Below are 12131 nucleotides of genomic sequence, written 5' to 3' on the forward strand. Positions count from 1 at the left end.
CATAGAGAGTATCCGGGATAGGTTCCTTGAACAGTACGTTGCGGAACCAACCAGGGAGCAGGCTATCTTAGATCTGTAATTTGAGACAGGATTAATAAATAATCTCCTAGTAAAGGATCCACTAGGAATGAGTGACCATAACATAGTTGAATTTCAAATTCAGTTGGAGGGTGAGAAAGTTGGATCTCAGACCAGTGTCCCAAGCTTAAATAAAAGAGACTATAAAGGTATGAAGGCAGAGTTGACTAAAGTGGACTGGGAAAATAGATTAAAGTATGGGACGGTTGATGAGGCAGACATTTAAGGAGATATTTCATAACAAATATATCCCAGTGAGAAGGAAAGACAGTAAGAGAAGGAATAACCATCTGTGGCTAACTAAGGAAGTAAGGGATGGTATCAAATTGAAAATAAGGGCATACAATGTGGCCAAGACTAGTGGGAGGCCAGAGAATTGGGAAACTTTTAAAAGCCAGCAAAGAACGACGAAAAAAAATGATAGAGATGGAAGAGAGATTATGAAAGTAAACTAGCAGATAGCAAGAGTTTCTACAGGAATAAAAAGGGAAAGATGTAATGAGCAGGATGGATAAGGGGGAACCAGTGGATGTGGTGTATTTGGATTTCCAGAAGACATTCGATAAGGTGCCATATAAAAGGTTACTGCACAAGATAAAAGTTCACGGGATTGGGGGTAATATGTTAGCATGGATAAAGGATTGGCTAATTAACAGAAAACAGAGAGTCGGGATAAATGGGTCATTTTCCAGTTGACAAACAATAATTAATGGGGTGCCGCAGGGATCGGTGCTGGGGCCTCAACTATTTACAATTTATATTAATGACTTGGATGAAGGGATCGAGTGTAATGTAGCCAAGTTTGCTGATGATACAAAGATCAAAGGGAAAGCAAATTGTGAGGAGGACACAAAAAATCTGCAAAGGGATATAGACAAGCTAAGTGAGTGGGCAAAAATTTTGCACCTGGGAGTATAATGTGAGAAAATGTGAAATTATCCACTTTGACAGAAAAAATAGAAAATGGAATGTTGGCCTTTATTGTAAGGGGGAGAGTATAAAAGCAGAGAAGTCCTATTAGAACAGTACAGGGTATTGGTGAGGCCACACCTAGAGTACTGCATACAGTTTTGGGCTCGGTATTTAAGGAAGGATATACTTGCATTGGAGGCTGTTCACTAGGTTGATTCCAGAGATGAGGGGGTTGACTTATGAAGATAGGTTGAGTAGGTTGGGCCTATACTCATTGGAGTTCAGAAGAATGAGAGGTGATCGTATCGAAACATATAAGATAATGAGGGGACTCGACAAATGTGGATGCAGAGAGGATATTTCCACTCATAGGGAAAACGAAAACGAGTGGACATAGTCTCAGAATAAGGGGCTGCCCATTTAATGAGATGAGGAATTTCTTCTCTGAGGGTTATAAATCTATGGAATTCTCTGCCCCAGAGAGTTGTGGAGGCTAGGTCATTGAATATATTTAAGGTGGAGATAGACAGATTTTTGAGCGATAAGGGAATAAAGGGTTATGGGGAGCGGGCAGGAAAGTGGAGTTAAGTCCATGATCAGATCAACCATAATCTTATTAAATGGTGAAGCAGGCTCAAGGGACCAAATGGCCTACTCCTGCTCCTATTTCTTATGTTCTTATATAGTGCCTTTCACAACCTCAGGACGTCTCAAAGCTCTTTACAGCCAATGAAATACTTTTGAAGTGTAGTCACTGCTGTAGGAAGCGCCGGACAACTTTATTAAATAACGGATTATTGGACACACAATTGGATATTATAATCCTTCAATAAACTATGAAATAAAATTCAATTATGAGCGTAGTAATAGTCACATAATTATCAACGATAATGTCCCAGATTTTGTGGTCAGCGACGAAATAAGGGCGCTTGCCGCTGACCTAGAAGAAAGCTGCCCACAAAGATCTAGTGATCTCTATGGCATTGATTTCACCATTAATTTCCTTCTGGCGCCATCTATAGGGCATCTCAGCAACAGTAATGTCATCAAGCCGGCTAAGCAGCCCATCACATTGAAAAATTTCACAGACATCAAAGCAGGAAGTAACGAGCACTGATTATCCTTTATTTTTTAATCATTTTACAGAGAGCTAAATAAAGATTAGGACATACATATGGGATTAAGGTAGAAGCTGAACTATAATAAACAAACTTAAAAAAATGTTTTTAAATTATTTTAAAAAGCAATGGAATTTGTAAAATAATGAAGAAATTGGACATTCCACGAGTATAAAATTAATTTGTCAGGGCCAGAGAGGTTGTTCAGCAGTAAGTATGACTTAGTACACGATTTAAAAACCCAAATCCACCTCATTCAACAAGGCTTAACTTTTTCAGGGGAGTTTTACAACTAGATTAGAGCATAAAAAGTGGAAGTTCACATCAATTGAAGTGATTTCTAAGATTTCCATCTGCGAGGACTTCAACAGCGCATCCTGCGGAGGAGCGGGGAATCAATGACAGCAACTTCTGGACCTCTTCATTTAACTGCGCATGTGCAGAACCCAGAACTTGTCAGTTTCGCAGAGTAATGAATGCTGACAGAATGCTGCAAAATCCCGGCCATTGATTCAAAGCAAATACAAGCACTTACCATGAGCGAGTAACAGAAGTCTTTGTTATAAACATAAATTCTCTGTAGATAATGAAGACCATGTGAACTGAACGTGTCCAGTCTATAGTCTTCGGACCACATGTAGCCCAAATAACTCAGTTCGATTTGAATTTATATTTCTTATTTGCTGGTTGGTCCTATTTTAAAGTAGTGTTATTTTAGGAAAGAGTTTTTAGTGCAGTTCATAAATTTATATAGTTAGATATATCCTAAGTCAGAACACCAAAAACTTGAGATATGCAAATTAATGGGAACATAGATTTAAACCTTCTACGTGGCGACTGAGCCTCTATACAAGCACCTATGCGTCTTATAAAGACAAAAGCTTGGACAACCATGCTACACACAAACCTAAACAATGGCTGACATGAATGGCCTTTTCTTGTTCTTCAAGAACATGTATTTACAGAGCTCTTCTGTCAAGTTCTTGTTCCAGTGCTTAGTGAAACAGAGAGCTGGCTTAGAACAGGGTTGGACAAAGGGATCTCCCTGATAGTCAATCCACTGAAAAATGATAATGGCAGCTTTTGAAATGATGATTTGCTTTCCTTCATCCTAATTACTGCCATGTATCCAACTGAGCAACTGCTTGAAAAAGACTATAAACTATTGGTAATGTATCACATCACAAAATATGAAAAAGTCTAAAACAATTTATTTTTACAATTCCAAAATGTATTACAACAATAACATATAATGACTGACATCTGGTCCATCCAGCCTTTCCTACACAATTGTCCACCGCACAAGATGGCAGCCTGTTCCAGAGGGACATTAGTTATATAGCAAAAACATACAACCCATAACAGATAGTTAATACCCATCTCGATTGGACAAATGGCTGGCGCACGTGAGCAGTTCTAAGCTTGCAGTCTCTTTCTCTGTCTACAGCTTCCTTCGGTAAAGCATGGAATCACTCGAAAAGTTTTTTTTAATTTCAAAATATACTTTATTCATATAAAAATTTGTACAGTATATTCAAAAGCAGTTCAGTACGTTTAGCTGTGGTCAGCAATCCCATACACTACATTTGGGTACTGACGGCAGTTCCGTTCTATACATTTCCTTGCTTTTCAGTTCAAGTACAATACGGGATACCTTGTAGTACATTCAACAAAATTACATTACATGTGTCACTATACAGTACATGGAATGGGTGACGGTACATTTACATTTTTTTTCTGTTCAACGTGCATTACGAAACAGACCTTACATTGTACATGGCACTACATAGGTGCTTGCAGATCATGGTGCTCCATGTACACAAAAAAGAAGTTGCAAGTACAGCCCGAGGGGAGTTTTGTACTGATTCCTGCCCCCGGGTTTACCGTGGCAGAAGGGCTTTAAGCTGTGGCCCTTCCCCACCGTGCCTTTGCGGCGACTGTACCAATTTTAAGTGCGTCCCTCAGCACGTAATCCTGGATCTTGGATTGCGCCAGTCTGCAACACGCAGACGTGGACATCTCCTTGCTCTGGAAGACCAGCAAGTTTCGGCAAGACCAAAGAGCGTCTTTGACCGAGTTGATGGCCCTCCAGCAGCAGGTGATGTCTGTCTCAGTGTGTGTCCCTGGGAACAGCCCGTAGAGCACAGAGTCCTGGGTTACGGAGCTCGATCAGCTCGACTTCTGTTCTGCTCACTCCTCTATGAGAGCAACCTTGAGGAGGCTACCTTTATTCTATTTTTAGGTGTGGGCCTGACCCTGGATATTGATGAAACCTTTTGACCTATAGTGGTTTCCCTAAAATCTTAATATCCAATAAGGCTTCTAGTTCTTTGTCTCAATTCTCAAAACAAAGCCTGCCCTAAAGATGTTTTACGATTTTGACCACGTCACTCTGTTTGCACTAACCCAGGGTTTCTTTCTGTAGAAATCTCTCTTGTCCCTATCCTCTCCTTTGATCCCATGAAGCCAAACCAGAAAAGTGCTCACCCAATTGTCGTTATCTCTTTTACGACGTAGCAACATGTTTACGTTAACTCTGTCAATTTCCATCCTTTCAAAGTCTTTCCGAAACAAATTGTCTTAAAGATACATAAACAAAATTAAAGCTTTAACTTGAAAACCACAGATAATGGTTGTCATAGTGCAAAATACTACATCATCATCATCATAGGCAGTCCCTTGGAATCGAGGAAGACTTGCTTCCACTCTTAACATGAGTTCTTATGTGGCTGTACAGTCTAATATGAGAACCACAGTCTCTGTCACAGGTGGGACAGATAGTCGTTGAGGGAAGGGGTGGGTGGGACTGGTTTGCCGCATGCTCTTTCCGCTGGCCGCGCTTGATTTCTGCATGCTCTCGACGACGAGCCTCGAGGTGCTTAGCGCCCTCCCGGATGCACTTCCTCCACTTAGGGCGGTCGTTGGCCAGGGACTCCCCGGTGTCAGTGGGGATGTTGCACTTTATCAGGGAGGCTTTGAGGGTGTCCTTGTAATGTTTCCGCTGCCCACCTTTGGCTCGCTTGCCGTGAAGGAGTTCCGAGTAGAGCGCTTAACATCTCAGCAGGGTACCAAGACATTAGCTTTTCTAAGCATCTTGAATAGACAATTAATCTCCAGTTCAAAACAATGATATAAACACAGCATTCATATCAGTTTAATACATTTTTAGGCATCCCTGATTTCTAACACTATCACCCACCATGTGAGGAGACCACCACTGGACACAGTATTCCAAATGAGGCCTGAGCAAAGTTTGCACAAGGGCAAATAATATGACTCGTCTTATAATCAATTGTCCTACAAATGTATCCCAACATCTTATGTGCTCTAGCTATCGCTTCACGGAATTGCTCATGTACCTTTAAAGATCTATGCACTAGAATGCCCAGATCTCTTACTTTCTCCACCTTCTTTAATGCTATTCCCTGAAGGGTGTATGAATATTGGTCATTCGCCCTGCCCACCTGTATAACACTGCAATTATCCAAATTAAACATAATTTGCCAGTCATGAGTCCAATCTCCAAACACATTGGCCCTGAAATCCCAGTTTCTTCTTCCCACGGATGTTCGACTAAAAATAGGACAAAAGATGCGCACTTACCTTTTGGTCGAATGCTCACCAGAGATCCTGGACTAGAGGCCTCCTCTTCTTGCTCAACGGAGCGTGTTCACGTTGGGATGTCCTTAAGAGTCACATGGGCCTGGACATCCAATCACGGTAAAATATTTTCTCATTCATAGTAATAGGAGTTTCGTAAGTCCGAAACACCTATTACTATGAATGAGAAACACTCCCAAACATTTCATTAAAAACACCACACATAAATACATTATAGAAATTAAAGTTGATAGAAATGTTTTTGAAAAAAAAATATTTGCTGATTTTTTAAAAAAGTTTTAATTATGGGTTAAAATAAAATTACCTGAGTGGGCAGGGTTTTTAACATAAATATGTATTTTTAAATTTTCTTTTAATATGTTTTTGATCTTTTTTAAAACTCTTACACTGGTAAAAGTAGGCTATATGCAAGAGTTTTAAGGACATTCGCTGGGCAAGAGATGGGCAAATAGCTCAATCTCTGCCGTGGGAATGTCCTCGCTCCCGAGATGTGGCCATCTGTCAAGCCAGAAACTTGACAGATCGGAAAAGCCGTTTTACAGTGCATGTGTGTTGCGCGCCGAAAACCGTCTTTTCCGATGCCTTCCAGGGTCCGTACACGCACCGTATGGACCCGGGGAGGTCGAAATTTCAAGGCCAAAAAGATCCTTCTGAAGCAGTCAGCAGTTGAGCATCGTATACAGTCCGAACACTTGCACAGATCTTAGTATCATCTGCAAATTTGCAGATCGTGTCAATACCTACATCCAGATCATTAATAAAAAAAATAGAAAAGAATAATGGTTCCAGCCCCTGTGGGACACCACTGGTGACTGGTCTCCAAACAGATCAAAATCCATCTATAACTACATTTTGCCTATGTTCTGCCAGCCAGTTTTCAATCCAGCTTAATGTAATACCAACTAATACCAGAGAAGTCTCTTGTGCACGATCTTATAAAAAGTGTTAAGTATCGAATAACTCCCGAGGCTAAGTACAGTGAGCTAGTTCAGGCCTTACTCCAGTTTATTTATTCTCAAAGTGAGGATTCAACATGGCTACCAACATTATATACACAGCTTGCACGTGTCTGCCAGTGACCATTAGGACCCCGACAGTCGCGCCTTCCGGGTGGCAGGTAAAACCCAGTTAACATACATAACATCATTCCCCCCAAAGTCCTTGGTTCAGGTTGTATTTACAACTTGAGACGGTCCGAGGCCTTCCGCTCCCTGGTTCATCTTCTCAGTTCGAACTGAAGCTTGGGTGAGTTTGTAGGACCATTGCTGCATTGCGGAGCAGTCGGTCTGACAGGACTGTTGGGGATGGTATGTTCGTCTTTGTGAATGACACAAGGGTCAACTGATGGTTGGATGTGTGTTGGTTGGGCTATGATGATGTCATCTTCAATTTGTTATGGGTTGCCTGTGAATCGCAGTTTGGTTTGGTCGATATGCCTCTTGCATGTTTGGCCATTTAACAGGTTGACTACAAACACCCTGTCCCCTCCTTGGCCAAAAACCCACTTTGGACCATGACCATAATTCAGGACAAACACAGGATCATGAACAGCAATGTCACATGATATGGCCGCGCGATCGTGGTACCATTGCTGCCATTGCCTTCTAGTTTTGACATGATCATTGAGATCCGGATGTACAAGGAAGAGCCTGGTTTTGAGGCCTCTCTTCATTAACAGCTCAGCAGGAGGGACCCCGGTGAGCGAGTGGGGTCTCGTCTGATAACTGACAGAATGCGGGACAGGTGGGTCTGTAGGGAGCCGTGAGTCATGCGTTTTAGGCTCTGCTTAATGGTTTGGACAGCTCGCTCCGCTTGATCGTTAGACACGGGTTTGAAAGGGGCAGACCTGCCATTACGGGTCATAAACTCGTGGAACTCTGAACTGGTGAAACATGGTCCGTTGTCGCTGACAAGGACATCAAGCAGGCCATGGGTGGCGAACATGGCTCGGAGGCTTTCAACAGTGGCTGTGGACGTGCTGGATGACATGATTATGCATTCAATCCATTTTGGAGTAACATTCCACTACCACTAAAAACATTCTGCTGAGAAGGGGACCGGCAAAGTCTATGTGGATCCTTGTCCACGGTTTAGATGGTCATGACCACAGACTCAGCAGAGCCCCCACAGGTGCGTTACTCAGTTGCATGCAAGTGTTGCACTGATGCACGCAGGACTCCAAGTCCAAGTCAATGCCGGGCCACCAAACGTGAGACCTGGCAATAGCCTTCATCATGCAAATGCCTGGGTGGGCACTGTGTAAATCTCGCACAAAAGGTTCCCTGCCTTTTTTTGGCATAACAACACGATTACCCCATAACAGACAATCAGACTGAATAGACAATTCATCTTTGCGGCCGATATAAGGCTTAATTTCATCCTACATTTCCCTGGGAATGGCAGACCAATTTCCATTTAGGACACACCTTTTTACGCTTGACAGTACAAGATTCTGGTTGGTCCAGGTCCTAACTTGATGAGCCGTGATGGGTGACCCCTCGCTCTCGAAGGCATCCATGACCAACAGCAAGTCTGCGGGCTGCGGCATTTCTACCCCGGTTGTAGGCAATGGTAGCCGGCTAAGCACATCAGCACAGTTTTCAGTGCCTGGTCTGTGGCAGGTGACATAATCATAAGCGGATAATGTCAGTGCCCATCTTTGGATGCGAGACGAGGCATTGGTGTTTATACCTTTGCTCTCAGAAAACAATGAAATGAGCGGCTTGTGGTCTGTTTCAAGCTCAAACCGAAGCCCAAACAGGTATTTGTGCATTTTCCTAACCCCATATACGCATGCTAAAGCCTCTTTCTCTACCATAATATAGGCTCTTTCAGCCTTAGACAGACTTCTGGATGCGTATGCAATTGCTTGGAATTTGCCTGATACATTGGCTTGCTGGAGCACACAACCGACCCCATATAATGAGGCATCGCAGGCCATCACTAACCGCTTACATGGGTCATACTGTACCAATAATCTATTGGAACATAGCAGGTTCCTGGCCTTCTCAAAGGCTCTGTCTTGAGATTTGTCCCAAACCCAGTCATTACCCTTTCTCAGCAACATGTGCAAGGACTCTAGCAATGTGCTCAAACTAGTAGAAAGTTACCAAAATAGTTGAGAAGACCCAGGAACGAATGCATCTCCGTCACACTCTGGGGTCTGGATGCATTCTTGATGGCCTCTGTCTTTGAGTCCGTAGGCCTAATTCCATCTGCTGCAATCTTTCGCCCCAGGAATTCAACTTCTGGTGCCATGAAAATGCACTTGTAGCATTTTAGCCTGAGTCCCACTCTGTCCACATGATGTAGAACCTCTTCCAGGTTGTGAAGGTGTTCGGTGGCGTCGCGATCATTGATCAGGATGTCATCTTGGAACACGATGGTTCTCGGGACGGACTTCAACAAACTCTCCATGTTTCTCTGAAATATGGCTGCCGCCGAGCGAATTATGAAAGGGCATCTGTGGTATATAAACAGTCCTTTGTGCGTGTTGATGCACGTCAGTTTTGTTGAAGATTTGACCAGCTCCTGTGTCATGTAAGCGGAGTTCAGATCCAATTTGGTGAACGATTTCCCCCCCGCTAGCATTGCAAACAGGTCGTCAGCTTTGGGTAATGGGTACTTGTCATGTATGTAACCACAATGTAACACCACTGTATTACTGTATACACTCAACCTAAATGCACACCTTGACCACAAGGGGTGAACTTGTGGGAGACACTCCTTACCTGATCACACAGGTATAAAAAGGGAGGTCCCATGCAGGGTCATCGTCTTTGGAGTCCTGTGAATAAAGAGTTAAAGTCATAGAGTGACCTTGTCCCCAGAATGTGCCTCGTGTGGTTGAATACTGTAGAGTAAGGACTTTACAGTGGTGACGAGAAACGGGAATTCACGACCCACGAGAGTGGCCACCGGTATCACAGAGGAACGGTACTGTGTTGGGGAAGACTGGGATGATTTTGTCGAGAGGCTTCAGCAAAGCTTCGTTACGAAAGAATGGCTAGGGGATGCAGCAGCCGACAAGCTGTGGACCAAATACTTACGCGCTCATGAAGGACTTACTAGCACCCGAAAAGCCAGCGGACAAAACTTTTGAAGAACTTAGCAAATTGATTAGGGAGCACCTCAAACCGGGGAGTAGCATACATATGGCCCGACACAGATTCTACACCCACCGACGTCGTGAAGGACAAAGCATTCCGGAATTCGTAGCGGACCTCCGGCGTTTGGCCAGCCTTTGAAAGTTCACAGATGCCTGCAGGGGGGAGATGCTAAGGGACTTCTTTATCGAGGGCATCGGTCATGCGGGAATTTTCCGCAAATTAATTGAAACCAAGGATTTGACTTTGGAAGCGGTGGCGTTGATAGCTCAAACTTTCATGGTGGGGAAGGAAGAGACGAAAATAATATACGTGCGCATTTCTGCCTCTAACGCGGCGATGGATCAGGGAGTCAACATCATCAATGCGACTCAGAGCCCCGTAGGCAGACAGGGGCAGTCCGACACTCCCCAGGCAGCAATATACCCCAGAGTAGGACTTCAACAGAGACAATGGCAGGCTGAACCGACATTCACGCCATCACAGTGGACAATGTGGCCCGGGATGGGGCAATTGACACTCACTAATAGGGTACTTAAGAGCAGTCAAAGGGACAGTCAGCGCAGAATGCCTGGCCATAATCCCTTTGTTCCCAACAATGGAAACTTTAACTCATGCTGGAGATGTGGGGGAAAACACTCAGCTGGATCTTGCAGATTTCAACAGTTTGTCTGCAGGAACTGCAATCTCAGTGGCTACTTAGCTCGAATGTGCAGGAAGCCTGCAACCAGACTAATATATGAGGTGGATGGACCAGAAGAGGGTTCTTTGAGGCAGAATGTTTTTTGGGGCAAATCAATGGATGCTGAGGTTCAGCGGGTCCATGTGGCGAATATTCACAGTTCGTACACCAAAACGCCACCAATGATGATGAGGGTTTTATTAAATGGTATCCCAATATGCATGGAGCTGGACACTGGGGCCAGCCAGTCACTCATGGGCGTTCAGCAATTTGAGAAGCTATGGCCACTTAAAGCCAGTAGACCCAAATTAGCACGTATTGAGACACAATTACGGACTTACACCAAATAAATCATTCCAGTGCTAGGCAGTGCAATGTTGGCTGTCACACACAATGGGTTCGTGAATTGGCTGCTGCTCTGGATTGTCCCGGGCAATGGTCCCGCACTGTTGGGGAGAAGCTGGTTAGCCGAGATGAACTGGAAATGGGGGGATGTTCACGCAATGTCATCTGTGGAGTGAAGTTCGTGCTCACAAGTCCTACAACAATTTGATTCACTATTCCAATCTGGCGTCAGGACTTTCAAAGGCACTAAAGTAGTGATACACATCACCCCGGATGCCAGGCCAGTGCACCACAAAGCCAGAGCGGTGCCATATGTGATGCGGGAAAAGATTGCGAGCGAATTGGACTGGCTGTTGAGAGAGGGCATCATCTCGCCTGTTGAATTCAAAAACTGGGTGAGCCCCATCATTCCCATCCTTAAAGCAGATGGCTCTGTCAGGATCTGTGGCGACTACAAGGCCACCATAAATCGGGTGTCGCTACAAGATCAATACCCGCTCCTGAGAGCGGAGGACCTCTTTGCCACGCTGGCGGACGGCAAGCTGTTCACCAAGTTGGACCTCACTTCAGCCTATATGACCCAGGAACTGGCCGACGAATCTAAACTACTGACCACCATCACCACGCACAAGGGCCTGTTCGTTTATAACAGGTGCCTGTTTGGCATTCGATCAGCGGCCGCGATTTTTCAAAGAAACATGGAAAACCTGCTTAAATCCATTCCTGAAACAATCGTATTCCAGGACGACATTCTCATCATGGGTCGAGACACCGAGGAACACCTTCACAACCTGGAGGAGGTGCTACGCCGACTGGACCGGGCAGGCCTGTGACTCAAGAAGTCTAAATGTGTGTTCTTAGCTCCTGAGGTTCAGTTTCTGGGCAGGAGGGTTGCTGCAGATGGGATTCGGCCCACCGAATCCAAAACAGAGGCGATTCAACGAGCACCCAGGCCCTGCAACACATCAGAATTGCGTTCATTCCTGGGACTGTTGAATTATTTCGGGAACTTTCTGCCGAACTTGAGCACGTTGTTGGAGCCGCTGCACGTGTTCCTGCATAAGGGTTGCGATTGGTTTTGGGGGGACTGTCAGGAACGGGTTTTTGATCGGGCACGAAACCTACTTTATTCAAACAAGTTGTTGACCCTGTACGACCCCTGTAAAAAATTAGTTCTGACATGTGATGCATCGTCCTATGGGGTTGGGTGCATGTTGCAGCAGGGCAATGCTGAGGGTCAACTACAACCTGTGGCTTCTGCCTCCAGGT

The sequence above is a fragment of the Pristiophorus japonicus genome, chromosome 4 (genome assembly GCF_044704955.1).
Source record: "Pristiophorus japonicus isolate sPriJap1 chromosome 4, sPriJap1.hap1, whole genome shotgun sequence".
Taxonomy (NCBI): Eukaryota; Metazoa; Chordata; class Chondrichthyes; family Pristiophoridae; genus Pristiophorus; species Pristiophorus japonicus.